Below are 10,044 nucleotides of genomic sequence, written 5' to 3'. Positions count from 1 at the left end.
ACCCAAACTATATAATTTCTAAAGAGTAGATTCTGTCTTCAGATTTGATATTACCTTTTTTATAAAACATGATAATTGTTATCATGGTGGACATTTTGTCTATGAATAATACTCTTTTCAGGAATTTAATATTTTATAAGCAAAAGAATACTTTTTTGCCTCATGCATTCATTCACACTCATACATATATACATAAACATTATAGACAAGAGTATAAATCAGTGTACTCTACCTCCTTTTCCAACAAATAAGGCACCACACCTAAAACGATGGGAGTCCCAATTCAATACATTATATCTGTGATATTTGTAGTGGTAGGTATCAAAAAGGAGAAATGATTAATGAGACTTTGAAAATTACTATAATACAGTTACATAAAACCCACTTCCCATTCAGTCTTCTCCTAGGACCTACACAATTAGAGAAGTATCTGAAACCAGCATTCTTCACTACTCCTCCTTGTCTGGCATACATGTATCTTTACAATACAAAAGAGATAAATGATTTACCATGCATGATAATGTTTTAGTTAAGTTTATAAGTGCTGATATTTAAAATATAAGGTAATTTGCAAATATATGATGTGACATTTTTAAAGATAGATTAGACTATGTGGTTAAAAATGAAATATATTGGGGCACTATTTTGATATAATTTCAATGAGTTTAAACTATTTATTTCTTGAATCATTTGCATTTTAACTTGATTTAATTATCTTTTTTTTATAGGATTCCTAAATGTTCCCATCAAACCCCAATCTCTCTGTTGACCTCCAACTTCTCATCTCCAAATAATGAATTTTGAACATCTAGAACTGGATTTCCAGGAGACATCTTAAATTCAATGTGTTGAAAATGAAAGTATTATAATCTCCTCTAAACCCTACCCTCCACCTGTGTTCCCTCTTACTTTAGAGGGGAATTAGTTTTGTAATGAGCATTCTTAATGTTACGTCCTGGAGAGAGCAACAATATCCTCTTGGGCTCTTGGGCTTATCACCAGGAGACATCCTGTATTCCACTATATTTCATTCCCCATGTCCAATCTTCTGCCCAGGTTGGTGAATTTCACTTTTGCAATATCCCTGTGGCCTCTTCCCCTTTCTGGCACTGCTACCCATTCTAGTGCATGTCCTCCTCATCTCATCCCTAGAATATTTCAATAGTGGGTTTGATGGCCTCAAATACCTCCCCACCTCTAATCATCTCAGTCAGCAAATAATGTGATTTTCCTAATATGCAGATATGGTTGAAAATGCCCTCCCACTCCAACTCTACTCCCATTGCTTCCATTAAAACAAAATGACTACTATGACTAGGACTACAGGTACTGCTACTAGCTTATTTATGAGGAATAGCAAGGAGAATAGTTTTGTTAAAACAGAGAATGCTTAGAGACAAATATTCTTAAGGGTGAAAAAGTAATCAAACCAGAGCCCAGTTGTAAAGAACTTTAAATACTAAGCAGAGGTGTCTATATTTAATTTTAGATGCAAGAAGTATCCACTGAACATTCTTAAGGAGGAGATCAAAATAAAATTGGATTTAAGAAAACAAATAAGAAGCAAATCTATATATTAGACTGGAACCTAGGCGATCAGTTAAAGAGTTGTTGAAAATTCCAGACATCTGCTGAATTACATTGGTGGCCCATATGAATAGAAGAGATTGACTTAGAGCAGGGATTCCCAAAGTGGGCGCTACTGCTCCCCTGGTGGGTGCTGCAGTGATCCAGGAGGGCATTGAAGGCCACAGGTGCATTTATCTTTCCTATTAATTGCTATTAAAATTGAAAACAAATTATTTTCCAGAGGGCTAATTAATTTTTTTTTTTCTGGAAAAGGGCCAGTAGGCCAAAAAAGTTTAGGAACCACTGACTTAAAGAATACTGAAAGAGTAATTAACAAAAAATTTCTAGATAAAGTGAGTTGTGAGCAAGCAAACTATTTAATGAAGATGAACTGGTATAGCAAAAAAAGATATCTTAAATTAGATATAAAATCTTTATTGTGGAAGAGCTGAATGCCTGTGGACATAGATTTTTTTTTAAACCCTTAACTTTCGGTGTATTGTCTCATAGGTGGAAGAGTGGTAAGGGTGGGCAATGGGAGTTAAGTGACTTGCCCAGGGTCACACAGCTGGGAAGTGGCTGAGGCCGGATTTGAACCTAGGACCTCCTGTCTCTAGGCCTGACTCTCAATTCACTGAGCTACCCAGCTGCCCGACATAGATTTTTATGAATGAAAATTGCATTCTTATATACCTTATACTAAATCAAATTTCATCCAATATAAAATAGATTATATAATAAGTTGTTGATTTTATTTTGAATCATGTGACTTCTCAGAAAAATGTTTTAATCATATATTCCTCATACCATTGAAATGTATAGCAGATAAATTACACTAACCAACCATATTACTGATTTCTGTCACTTTTTAGAATAAATTTTAAATATTGTTTACAATAAAATGTATGATTATTCAGATTAAAAAGAGCAGTGACTTACTAGAAAAAACTCAGTTAGGGTTAATGCTCCTCTAAAATAAACTTCATCTAAAAACTAGCTTCTATATGAAGAGAACTCTATGCATAAAATCATTAATGACAATAAAATATTGTTTATCTCATCTTGAACCAAATCTCCCATTCCTCTACTCTGACAGAATGGCCTATCTTAACACTGTCTCCTTCATGCTGATAATCAGGAATTGTTAAGAGAAAATGCCCTGCTCTAACCTACCGTATACTCACCGTAACACCTAGTGCTGCGGTTGCACTTTAAACTGATATGTTGTCACTTCAAATTACTTTGCATTGGCAGCTGTGGTTATTTAGAATTACAAGTTAATTTGGCTGGCTTCCAGAATAAATAAAGCAGTACAAAAATGTCTGAATGTATTTATTGTGCTTGAATGATTGATTTTTTTTCTTTTGCTTTAATGCTCAAGAATAATTTCATCTAACAGCAGGAGGTGGCTAGACTTCCCCACAAACTGTTCTTTTATTGCAAATAACAAGAAATTTACATAAAAAGAATATTTAATTTTAATTACATTACTAATAATAGAATAACTAAAGCCTGTTACAAAGTATACACTGAATGGCAATTATAATGATGAAAACAAAATAGCAATAATAGTAACAACAATTATACTTTACTTTAAATAATAAATAAATGAGAAAAACAAAGGTTTAAAATACTACTCGTTAGACAGGAATTACATATAGACAAATATATATATATATATATATATATACACATATATATATGTGTATATATATATATCGTAGAACTAGTGAAGGGTTTTTTACCCAAAAATGAGATTCTCTTTCTGTGAGTGTAAATGGGTTTTACAAAATAGCAGATTCACAATGCACATTCAAATAGAGTACCATAATTTCTAATAACACACTTTAAAACAATAAACAATGATGTTTAAAAATCATATACTTGTTACAACTTTTAAATCTTGGCTAAGAGTTTCTCAACAACCTCTGTTATTGCTTCCATATCAAAATCTAATATTTAAAAAACCTTCTGGTCTAAATTATCCTCAGGAATTCTAGATCCTTCCGATAAAAGTATATAGGAGCTCCTTGGCTTCCTGTTTTTTAAAAAAATCCCGGGTAGGAAATTTTCATGCTTCTACCCATTTAAGGCAATATTTTTTCTTATAATAAAATGTATAAAAGCTTATCCTTTAAGACAACAATTCTTTAGGATCTAAAGTAAAAGTTAAAAGACCTCTCATAAAATTACAATTTAAATTTCAAGGCATGGAAACTTCCAAGTTTCTATACAATTACCAAGACAGAATAAAACTTAAAAGATGTGCTCCTATAAGACGTTCATAAATGGTACATATAACAGCATTGTTTTGATACAGTAAAACTTTAAATAAATTAGGAAATATAATAAAATCATAAGCATATACTTCATTAGCTTAAAATGATTCAGTGCAACAGGAAAATCAACGAAATAAGCAAGATTAATTCACAAAACTAATCAGCAAAATACAGTAAGATACAGAGTCTCTTTAAAACAGAAACAAAACTGAGGTTTTAAAATCCACCTCTGGTCTATTTTAAAGTTCAAATTCAGGGTCCTTATAATCAGTCTCTGCTCTAAACATAAGGGGTTTTTAAAGTTCAAATTTCTGAGCAGGTATGGGGTGAATCTCTTCCCCTGAGTTCCAGTTTAATAATTGAAAGAAAGTTTGAATAGGCCATGAGCCCAATGAAGAGTAATCACTAGTTCAAGGTTCATGCACTAGCATCTACATGGGATCATGGGCTCTGGGCTAGAAAAAAGCTTAGGTCAGTTTTGTAGAAAATCCCACATGTAGAAATTGTGGGAGGATATGCCCCGTGAAAGGCAAGAATGGAGTAAAAAGAGTAGGGAGAAAGGGGAATACTTCCCAAATCTTTAGTAACAGAAGCAGAAGCTGAAACAGTGGCGTTCGGCAAGTCAGGGCTGGGGTTGCTTGGAAATCTCAGGATTCCGGATCCACAGGAATGGTCTGTACTGGCAGGGTTGAGATTCAGCAGAGAACAGAAGCAGAGGAAGGGAGGCCGGGTCAGGAGTCAGAAGGTGCAGCAGAGGCACTGACAGGGCACCCATAAGCCAGAAGTGGCCCAAGGTGGGCCGGGCTCAGCTTGCTGGTTGAGTCCCATGGGAGGCAAAAACATGCTGTTGCTTTTAGCAAAAAGATGGGGAGCATTGCTCAAAAGTGCTGAGCAAGATGGCTAAAAGGCAGGCATGGTTCTAAAGGCTCTCATTAGGCTATCAGGAAAATTGAGAATTCTTAATCCAAAATTCATATGGTTGCCATAATTGTTAAGATTAAAAATGATAAAGACATATAGTATAAGAGAAATTAATAGTTTAATTAAAGCCATGGCCATGTTGGTAAAATATATATGACCACGCCTGATTATCTTTTAAATTACCGCTGGAGCTCATCCTCACTTTCATATGCCAGCCAGTCACTCAGCAAAACCAAGAGACCTCTTCTAGGCCCTCCTCAGAATTTAAGCTGCCCCCTGCCTCCCCATGCCCAAAACTCAGAAACTGGAAACTCATTGGAATCATGGAAAATGTAGTCTCAAAGTCCCCACGTGTCCATAGGGAGTCTACTAGACACTTCCAAATAGCACTTCCCTGAATTCAAAACAAATATTGTATTGCTTGTAATCTGTTTCTCATATTGTATTTCCTGATTTCTTTAAGGTTTCATTTTTAACATGTATCAATCCAATTCTGTTATCTATACCAATTATAAACATCTTAAACATTTTAAGTTGTAAAAGCCCATAAGGCTTATGTATACTGAATTTACCATCTCATCTATAGGAGCACATGTCTTAAGTTTTTATTCTATCTTTGTAAGAGGTCTTTAAATTTGACTTTATATGCCTATTACTTTTCTGTATAAATGACAAGGTTTTATATATTTATTTTAAAGAATCGTTGTCTTAAAGGATAAGGTTTTATATATTTTATTGGGAAGAATTGTTGTCTTATTTTTTTTACACAGGAAGCCAGGAGAGTTCCTGTATGCTTGCTTTCCCATCAGAAAGATCTAGAATTCTTGAGGATAAATTAGACCCAGTAATTTGTTTTTTTTTTTTTTAATCAGATTTTTTTTAGGCCCTGCCCCACAATTGCTATGGAGGCAGTAATAGAATTTATTGAGAAAATATCTTAGCCAAGGTTTACTACACCTGTTGAATTTGTGACAATATACATTTTTTTAAAACATCATAGCAAGTAGTTATAATAATGGACTTGTTTGCTGTTGTCTCTAAATGTGTTATTGGAAATTATGGTATTTTATTTGAATGTACATTATGAATCTGCTATTTTGTAAAAACCATTTACACTCACAATTCATGCAAAAGCTTAACAGGAAATGGATCTTATTTTGGGGTGAAAAACCTTTCACTAGTTCTAAGCTATATATGTATATATTTTATTTTTAATATATTCTTTTATTTTTCTTCCTTGCATGTGCAATGTAATATGTGTTCTTTTCTCTCATTTTTTATCCTTGAGATCATAATATTTTTCCTGGATTTTAAATTTTCTCACTGCTTTTAATTTTTTTTTAATAGAGCAATTGATTTTTTCCTTTTTTTCTCATTTTTGTACTTAAAGTACATATAATCTATGTTAATCCTTTTTTATTTTACAGTGATATAAGCTTAATGCAAATGTATATTTGGTGTAATACTAATGCATACCTGAAAAGCCTTAGACTATGGTAACCTGCTAATTATTGGTAAATATTATGGGACTGTGATTTAATGTCTCTCTGTCTGATTCCAGAAGTGCTAAAAGGAGCCATAAGGTCATGGAGACTGACTGAGAATCTGCAAAGTGCCAAGGAGCAAAAGGCCATGCAGACCATGGATTAAGGAAGTTCTATGCCAATACTGAATGGCTTGAAACTAGTGTTTGATTTTTGGGGTTGCAGCTTTTCTAACATTTTAGAGGCCAGACTTCCCCTTAACTTAAATTCCTAGTAAAGCACCTAATCTTGGCTGCCATTATGACTTATTCCCTGAGAAGGTGCAGAAAAATCAGACCAGGGAAAGACATTTCCCTTGCACACATATTTGGTCCTGTTATTTCTCACATATATAGAATGGCAACTTTCTGTAGTCCTGGCTCCTGAGAGGGGTAATTGCAAACTGCTTAAATTACTTTAATTGGGCCTTGATTCAAGGACCTGTTAAAAGTTTATTTTTCCTTACAAATTTGCACATAGATTTTGACATTTTAATTTCATTCACAAGTTTTCTCTTTTATTTGGATTTTATTCCTTTTCATTTCCTTTGCCAATTGATTTCATACAACCCCATGACTCAGCCATGTATCCTTAGCTGACCTAAGGTACCCTCTTCAGAGGAGAATGTTTTATTTGGAATTTTTCCTCAGGGTTGTGTTAAGTTTTATAATCATTATATCTGGATTATAATCTATAATGTAAAATTTTAACTCTTTTAGGAGAAATTTCAGGGGGGAATGTACAATTCTCAGGAGGAAATGTATGTTTTATAATCTATAATGTAAAATTTAAATTCTTTTGAGAGTAATTTCAGGATAAGTAATTTGCCATCTCCCCAGAATCCAGACAACGAACCTGTTGGTGAAGATACCATGAATATGCCTGAAGAACCTTCACTGGATCATGAAGATCTAAATTGAACTTTGGGGAGCAGTTGATTGAACTATGGGGAGATGAATGCATTTGTTTTTGAATGTACACTCTTATGTCAAATGGTGACTGCCCCAATTGACTTTTTGTCAATGCGGCTAGTTTTTTATCCTCTTTTCTTTTATCCCCAAATTCCTATAATTTATAAGTTGACTATTTTTATAAGATCCACCAAAAAAGACCAGTGTTTTTCAATGGTTCTCAGGGGGGAAATGTGTTATTTGGAATTTGGGGGGTTCATTTGAGCCTTAAAATATTTAGATATATGACAAACTTCCTGTGGATGTTTAGGGGTCTTGGAAACTACATTTCCCATGATTCGATGGGTTTCTAGTTGGAAGTGATGACATGAGCCAACATAAGTGTGGCTTAAATAGAAAGGACTTGGTTGGGACAGCCTTTTTTTGGGTATGGAAGGAGCCAGGCACAAGGTCTTTGGGGAGAAGGTATGGTGAGGACTTTGAAATAGATCTTAGCAGGCACGTGGTCATTCTTTATTTTACCAACATGGCCTTAATTAAAATATTATTCCTTTTAATATCAGTCTATATTTATTATAATTACATTAAATGAGACTTTTATACTCTGAAATCTGCCATTTCTCACTAGTTAGCACTGGTTAAACATGAACTACAAAACCTGTAGTTTTAGCATTAGTCAAGCATAAATTGAAGATTGATCAATTACCCACTCTGTGTACTGGATCTGTAATATTCTATACTGGGTATCTACTTTATGTCTAATATGTTTTACTAATTACTCATATTGTTCTTAGAAATGTAAAACATAATTACCTATAGTGATCCTCCAGTGTACCACCCATTCCCACCTCCATTCTCCTTCTAGGAGGGCAGCAAGACCTCTCCCACACTGACAAATGATGACAAGGTAGACAATGAGGGAACATGGAACCTGTGCAATTGGGACTCTGGCATTCTAGATGAATCTCTCAAACTTGCACATGCTCCTTATTCCCTTTGACAACAAACCCCAAAGCATACCTCCACCTGAATATGGAATGGGAGATGACAAGCTCCCAGACTCCAATAAATAAGCCAGCTCTGGTCCACAGGGTGTGGAAGCTGCTACTCTATAGTGGAGCTGATATCCCATACTAACAGTTCCAAAGAGGCTACTCTAATAGCCCCTGGGCTTGTCCAGTAGCCCCAAAACTACCTGATTAGCCCACAGACTATTCTACCAGTAATTAAGTTATTATACTACCATAAACCATTTCTTCTTCAAATGAAAATCTTTTCTTACTTCTGTATTGAATAGATTTTGAGTCTCTCCTTCATGGTCCAAGACCCTGCTACAAACATGGATGTTTCTTCTACTAAACTACCAAGCTGAATGGACTTTGATTATGAGTATAATGATAATTAGTGAGTCTATTGCCTGAAGACTAACCTAACTATATTTGGAGTAGCTCACCAACAGAAAGCTGGACAGCAGAAACGTTTCCAATGACAGGAAACCATGAAATTATCTACAAAGGATGAAAGGGTTGAAGAGTGTCTATACCAATTCTCAAAGTATAGAAAAACCTAACTGAAAGAAATGTTTTTGAGAATTTTTATAATAAATTCAAGTGAATCTATGTTTAACAATTACCTTCTATAAGCCAGCACTGAACCTCATGGAGGTTACCTTCTACTAAAGCAATACAACATGTTCACAGAAAAAGAAAAAAATAAGTAATTATAAAATAATGACTATCATGAATAAAAGAGAGCTAAAACACTGAAAAGCTCTAATAGGTGGTAGTGAGACAGGCCTAGTGCAGGAAAGACTTCATAGAGTAAGTATCACTTCAGATGAAACCTAAAGAGCTTCTAAGACAAAAAAGAGTAAAGCAATATAGTAATGGAAGACAAACTACATGAAGTCTTGAAGATAAATAATGTAACATAATATATGAGTCAGCTAGCATATTAGTTTGGTTAGATCAGAAAATACAGTGTAACACATTTGGAAAGAAATTGGAGTATTCCAATATACTGTTACTCTATGAGCAGAGGAGCCAGAAACCCAAGTCTGACTTCTCCACAATCTGCACATGCTTGTTTTATTCACCAGATTAAAAGATGGAGAGAAGATTCAGAAAGGATGGAGAAGAAGTAGTTCTGAACCCCAGAACTAGTTCTGGATGCAGAACAGCTCTCATCACTTTTCTCTGTAGTTCTAAGGTTCTATCACAGTCATCCTCACATGAGGAATTCCCAATGCACCCGACTTCCTCAGGGGTAATCCTACTTTTCTTTTGCCTCTCCTCATAGACACACACACTAGATAGGGATACTTTTGGTTCATTGGAAGCCCTTTTCCTCTAGACACCCCCAGACCTCATTAATATTACTTGGCCATAGTATCACCCACATTTACCCTCCCCACCATGGACTCCCAGAGACCTCACCACTCTGCCCTAATCAAATACCAGAGATGCCCCAGCAGAGACCCCAGCAGACCTGACCCTGGCCCAGACTCCTTGGACCTGCCTTGAGACCCCCAGCTCCTCCCTCTTCCAGACCTCCCATATCATCCCTTCCCCTCTAATTGCTCCCTACTCCAGACTCTGCCCTGGCTCCTCTCAAACTCCCAGGCTACCCCATCTGCCTCCTTGCCCAGGTCTCCCACCTAGAACTCAATCCTTCTTCATTTTTTGTGGGGACTCCTCTTGCAGATAGTAATATTTCTCCTACCCATCATCCCCTTGGGCCATATATAGGTAATATCAAAATAGGTAAATTTAAGTCAAATTATTTTATTTAATCTAATTATTATTTATGTCTATGTTTTATTATTTATTAAGTAAAATACAA

The sequence above is a fragment of the Gracilinanus agilis genome, chromosome 3 (assembly GCF_016433145.1).
Source record: "Gracilinanus agilis isolate LMUSP501 chromosome 3, AgileGrace, whole genome shotgun sequence".
Taxonomy (NCBI): domain Eukaryota; kingdom Metazoa; phylum Chordata; class Mammalia; order Didelphimorphia; family Didelphidae; genus Gracilinanus; species Gracilinanus agilis.
Note: the sequence above shows the minus strand (reverse complement) of the source record.